Below are 6,627 nucleotides of genomic sequence, written 5' to 3' on the forward strand. Positions count from 1 at the left end.
AACTAGTCTAATATGTGCAATCTATATATATCTGGCATGTTAGTTGAGGAGAACTTTCCAAAATATATTGCCATTGATACTATCCTCTTCTCCTAACTGACCTATAATAAGTACAGATTGGGAAGAATATTTCTAGGAAGTCAGTATGAAAATGAAAGTCATTGCCTTTCTTATCTGGGTTCCTCCAGAGAGCAGAGCCTAAGTCAAAAGTCTTTCTTTAAGTATTTTATTGGATAATAATTCCAGGGAGTGGGAGTGAAGGATAGAGGAATGAAGCAGAATAGAAAAGAGAACAATATAAGTCTATGAATTGCTTACTGCCATGAGAGGCTGAATGTGCAGCTGAGTAGCCATGCAAAATGTATTCCAGACCATATACTTGTACGCCGGGGGTGAGGAGATGGGAGGAGAATGGGAGAAGCATTGATGTGTTGGATTCTGTTCTCCTTTGGCCAACTTTGTGTCATGAGGAATTACATTTGAGGCTGTGTCTGTGTAAAGTATGAGTCCTCGTATTTCCATAGAGAAACTTAGGACTGGAGAAAAGAGGCATGTACAGTGGGATGGATGTAAGACGCTGTGAAGCTGGGAAGAGCTCATGAAGAATTTGTTGCACTGGTGACTAGAATGAGAGACAGGTGAAACCAAGAAGACTTGCAAGAATATCAGATATGAAAAAAGTCTGAGTTTTGTGCAGTTTAGTTAATTTTCTTATATCATGATATGATCATATAACAACTTTTTACCTTGGACACTTCAGATAAGATTCTGAACGAAGAATATACATGGTGGAACATTTTGGCACTGGGAAACATGACAAAGACAAATTATTGTGATAGAATGAAGGCACAAGGTCATGTACACATATTACGTGTTTGCAGAACATCATTTATTCTAGATGTTTCTATTCTAGAAACATTAGAGAAGGCAAAGTTGGAGGTAAGTATAGGGGTCTGCATCCTGTGGGTAAGCAAGGGAGGAGCTCCAAATGCCCATCAATCATACACAGATGTTATATTGGAACATATAGGTATATAAGGGAAAAATATTCCACTTACAGTTTAGTCCAACAACAGCTAGAGTGGCTAACACCTCCTCATTTCTTCCATCAAAATCTTATCTTTCCAAAAATTTATATCTTCTAGTAAGTATATTCACTTTATAACCCATCCCTTGCCTGTTATTTTCTCCCACCTAAATAAAGGGTTGTGGGGAGCTCCAAGTACAAATGGTCCTGAACTTACAATGGTTTGACTTAAGAATATTTCAATTTTACAGTGGTGTGAAAGTAATATGCATTTGGTAGAAATCATACTTCAAATTTTGAATTTTGGTATTTTCCCATGCTAGTGATATGTGGTAGGGAAACTCTCTTAAGATGTCAGGCAGTAGCAGTGAGTTGCAGCTCCTAGTCAGCTATGTGACAACAAGGGTAGACAACCAATACTCTGTAGTGTACTGTTACTTGTGGTTTTGGAATATTGTGTTTTGTGTTATCTCATCGCATCATGTCTACAAAACACCCATCTGTGTACAGTACTCAACACCTTATTATAAAATAGTACTTGTGTTAGATGATTTTTATCTAGCTGTAAGCTAATATAACTGTTTTGGGCACGTTTAAGGCAGGGTGGGCTAAGCTACATTGTTTGGTAGGTTAGGTGTATTAAATGCATTTTCGACTAATGATATTTTCAGCTTACAATGGTTATATAACTCCATTGTAAGTCGAGGAGCACCTGTAGTTTGAATTCTTTCCTGTCCTGTAATAATAGTATGCCATTTCTGATTGAATACAAATACATGCCAATAGCTTCTACAGATTACAAATTTGTGCATCTCATTCGCTTATCAAAGATCAACCCTAAACATTTGTGCATATCATTAGCTTATCAAATATCAATATTAAACATTTATATGCCTGTAAATGAAGCAAGTATTCAAGAATTCCTGAGCTGAACAGTTTAAATTTCCTCAATTCTTCTCTGTACTGTGATTTGGGGATAGAGATGTGAGTGGGTAATGAACTGAGAAGGAACAGTGCAGAAAACGTTAAAATTCACAATTTTGTATAATGTCTACCTCATTGGAACAAATCTAATGTTTGATTTTATGTATTAAAGATGCTTCAATAATCGACTAAATTTTATGGAGTTTTTGTCTGGAGATTTTGGCAATAGTATATAGTATGTTAATCAATATTTTTGGATTGAATAAAAGAAGGAATAAAATGGATTCAACTTGCACACTGGTTGTTGAACTGACAAATAAGAAATTTTTAAAGTTTGTTCCTCTACAGGCATTTAAACTGGAATTGATTATTTACTAAGCTTAGGTGACTTAGTGATGGGAATTGACTAAAGGTAGGAAAATGGCCAGATGAGTGCCTGTCATTCCTTCTGGTCCCATGATTCCAAACAGAATGGATGAAACTGTAATATTCAGTTATAGTTTAGGAGTTTCATTTGAATGTTTTCCCTAAGGAAATCTGAAAATTTTTATTCTACCGTCTTCCTTAAATGTAATAAATGTGTAATGTGACTTCTTTTTCAAAAAATTCCTTTTATGCTAGTGGATTGTTCAACCTGCTCACACAATGACGTTTCTGGGATATTTTCCAATCTTTTCTTCCTCTTAAAATAGACCTCATGTTCCATCTTGGAAGGTGTTACATTTACTTGTTATTTGGTATCTGAACTATGTATTTTGAATGCTCCTGAAAAGCAGTTATCTAAAAGACATATAGTTGTCCTCCAGATTTTTCCTGGCTTCAATTCTACATAAGCTTGCAATTTTGTGTTTGTAATGTTATCAGTTACCATGTGTAAAGAAATATGACTTATTGTTGGAACAAAAGAAAGGATAGACAAGATATAGTTAGTAAATATCCTTCAGAGAAAATTCCCAAGGAAATTTCAGGACATCTCTTCTCTTTCACATAAAATTCTTAAAGGTAGGAATTTAAAGCAGAAAAATTAGATAGTCCTTGGGGCTTCAAAGTAAATGAAGATCGATAGATTTCATAGATAAAGAAAAATGCAAAAGTACTGCTATTGTACTATCAAGTGATAAGTTAAACAGCTGTCAAAGCCTCTAGTAAAAAAGATACAAATCATATAGACCTTCATTATAAAAATATTATACCTGGGAGACGGAGCTTGCAGTGAGCCGAGATCACGCCACTGCACTCCAGCCTGGACGACAGAGCGAGACTCTGTCTCAAAAAAAAAAAAAAAAAAAAAATTATAAAATTAACATTTAAAACTCTGTAAAATATATGTATCCATAAAGTGCAACACTCAAAGTGAATATAAATTCGATGTAAGGAAGGAATATCTTCTTTTTTTGCAAGAGAAAAATCAAGTATGGTCTGTATATGAAAATAAAAAATGAGTTTCTTTAGATTCTCCACGATAAAAACAAATAATTTTTCCAAAGGGAATAGACATCTTGTCAGTCTGCAGGTGTTTCTCAAAATGAAGTTTAAGGATCACCTGTGTTAATGTTACCTGGAATGCTGGTGAACGTGCGTATTCCTTGGTTCCACCTCAGACCTAAAGAATCACATGTTCCAGGGTGAAGGTGCCCAAACTTGAATTATTAACATGGCTTTGAGGTGATTCTGATGAACATTAAAGTATGAAAACCTGGTGCAGCATTGTCGAATTTCAGATCACCCAGAAAACAAAGAAATACAAAATCCCATTGGAAGTCCAAAACCTATTTTCTTCAAATAGAAGCATTTGTATCAAATTGCTTTGTCATTATCAGTTTACCAATAACAGTAAAAACATAAAGGTAACATGTTGATAAGAATATTTAAAAGGGTTTTATTTTCATTCTGGAAAGATTGTCTTCTAGGTATAAATAAATCTGAATGAGATTGGTTTGATACTTTAGGTCCTAAGACTGACTTGAATAAAAACATCTGGATACAGTGGTTAGCCCACTGATTCAGGAATTATATATACCTTGAACAATTTTCCATGTTCAAAATGCCTGAAATTATTTAGGAAGTGATATTCCTAATGCTAACACCATACTTAGGAAAACACTCTCAGATGAATATTTACCTAAAGATAAAAGACCCTACCACTTTGTAAGGCTTATGTATCGTGAAAGCAGAAAAGAAACTAGTGGTTTTTGAGAATTTACTATGCATAAAGAATTTATATACATAATCTTAATTCTTTTTACAGGCTTGTATCAGAGGTGTTACTATCCCCATTTTACCACCAAGGGAACTCAGATTCGAAGAGGATAAGTGTATTGTAAAAGAATCATATAGCCGATAAATGGCAGAGGCAATGCCTAAACCCGGTACCTGTCTTAAATGGGCCCTTAATTCTTCCCAGGAATTGATGTTGTTCGAGTATCACTCTCCAACTTGTCACAAATACTATTTTATATCTTTTCTCTTTAAAATCCTCATTGAAAATCTTGTCTCATAAATCTGTGACCCAGTTGTGACAAAGCCTCTCTCAGTCCTCCTGTTTTTACCCCAGTGCCTGTGGCTCTCTTTCCCCTGTCCCAGTAACCAATGTCATCTGACCTAAAACCACAGACTAAGGTGAGCCAGTTCTAGTCACTCCCCTAAATTTCCTCCTGAACATCTCTCACCGGCACACCAGAGTATTTGTTAGAATCGATAAACCAACACTGACACATCATTCTCTACCCAAATTCATGTTTTACATTAGGGTTCACTCTGTGGGATTTTGTATTTCTTTGTTTTCTGGGTAATCTGAAATTCAACAACACATCCTATGTTCTTCAGATCAAATATGCACTGAAAGGGTCTCAGAAAGGCCATATTATGCTGGAGGACAGAATCATTTTATATGACTTAGTCATGTTTTTGAGTCACCAAAGGAAGGGCCAGGGACACTCAGACCTTCTAAAAGAAGGTGTCTCAAGTGGATATTCTCTGTCTCAGGTCTCTTTCTTTCTCTCTCCAGCTTCCATCACTCCCCATTTCTCTCAGTTTTGGAGCCCTTTCTTTTAAATCCTACTCAGGTCTACATACTGTGCCCCAGAAAATTCCACTTGTCATCAAAAAAGCCACCCCCCTCTTTCATCTCTCTTGTCTTACACACTAGAATGTTTCAGACCTTGGCCAGTTGCTAATGAACTTCCTAGTTTGCACACTTGTTGCTGACCCAGGCCATGGAGGATGTCCTGTGAGTGCAGACCAGTGTGGCTACTCAAGTTCCAGGTTAGTCTTCCCACTAGCCACAGTGGCTAATTTTCTCATTGTTGACGAGTTGATGGGTACAACACACCAACATGTCACAAATATACATATGTAACAAACCTGCACGTTATGCACATGTACCCTAGAACTTAAAGTATTAAAAAAAAAAAAAAATTCACCGCCATATTTGTTTAGGTTTAGACTAAGTTTGGGAGGCTCAGGACATTCATGTTCAATATTTTGCTTTTCTTAGATAAAATTTGCATACCATAAAATTCACCAAAAAAAAAAAAAAAGAAACAAGTGTAGCCGGGCGCGGTGGCTTAAGCCTGTAATCCCAGCACTTTGGGAGGCCGAGACGGGCGGACCACGAGGTCAGGAGATCCAGACCATCCTGGCTAACACGGTGAAACCCCGCCTCTACTAAAATTACAAAAACTAGCCGGGCGAGGTGGCAGGCGCCTGCAGTCCCAGCTACTCCGGGAGGCTGAGGCAGGATCGGTAAACCCAGGGCGCGGAGCTTGCAGTGAGCTGAGATCCGCCACTGCACTCCAGCCTGGCGACAGAGCGAGACTCCGTCTCAAAAAAAAAAAAAAAAAGGAAAAACCAAACAAGTGTATGTTACCAACACAAGCTTTTAAACAGCCCAGAGAACATACAGTCTAGTTGATACAAAGTGGGATTTTCCTCCCATCAGCATAGCTTTAATCTTGCCCCTGGCAAAAAAGAAACTCTCTACAGTAATTGAAAAAAACCTTTCTTTTTTTTTTTTTTGCCAACCAAGAAAGGTGGTGCCAATGTCTAGTAGATTTCATAAAAAATTATTTCAGTGCTTTCTACCTCTGTCATCTATGGCACAACCCCAAAAGGAGATTTCTGTTCACCTGGCGGAAAGGCCTTTGTCTTCTTACTAGGGTTCCTGAAAATATTCTTCTTTTTCTACATTTCTCCTTCTGCTGCAATGGAGGAATTCCTCCCATCAAAGAGTAAGCCCTTCATGTGCATTCTGAATTCCAACCCTCATTTTCAGGTCTTGCTTCATAATTTATCACCTATCTCTCTCTCCTGTGTTTATGACTCTCTTTCTCTACTGGACTATCCTCACCAATATTCAAATATTATCTAGTACTGCCATGTTAAAAACAGGCTTCTTTGATCCCACTTCTCTCTATATCTGCTGGTCTACCTTTCTTCTCCCCTTTCTTGAAAAAATTGTCCCCACTATCATGCTATTTTGTGTCCCTATATATTTCCTTTATAGCACTTATTGTCATCTGTAATTACATACTTATTTGTTTATTGTATTTCTCTATTAGACTACAAGCTGCATGCAAGCAATGATTATTTGTATTTATTTAGACACCTAGCACAGGCACACAATACCTTTTGGTAAATATTTGTTATGTGAATAGAACACTCTAAATCCCGTGTTC

At 37.0% G+C, this 6,627-nt stretch overlaps 1 long non-coding RNA gene across 1 annotated transcript in view; it reads left to right on the top strand.

Moving 5' to 3' along the window:
* LOC103876254 overlaps positions 1–3,187 on the top strand; it is a 75,145-nt gene extending 71,958 nt beyond the window's left edge. Inside the window, exon 5 of the long non-coding RNA XR_002516093.2 lies at positions 761–3,187. This is a non-coding gene — a long non-coding RNA (uncharacterized LOC103876254). The remainder of the gene's footprint in view (positions 1–760) is intronic.
* Positions 3,188–6,627: the final 3,440 nt, after the last annotated feature.

This window comes from Papio anubis, chromosome 10 (genome assembly GCF_008728515.1).
Source record: "Papio anubis isolate 15944 chromosome 10, Panubis1.0, whole genome shotgun sequence".
In the NCBI taxonomy this organism is placed as follows: Eukaryota; Metazoa; Chordata; class Mammalia; order Primates; family Cercopithecidae; genus Papio; species Papio anubis.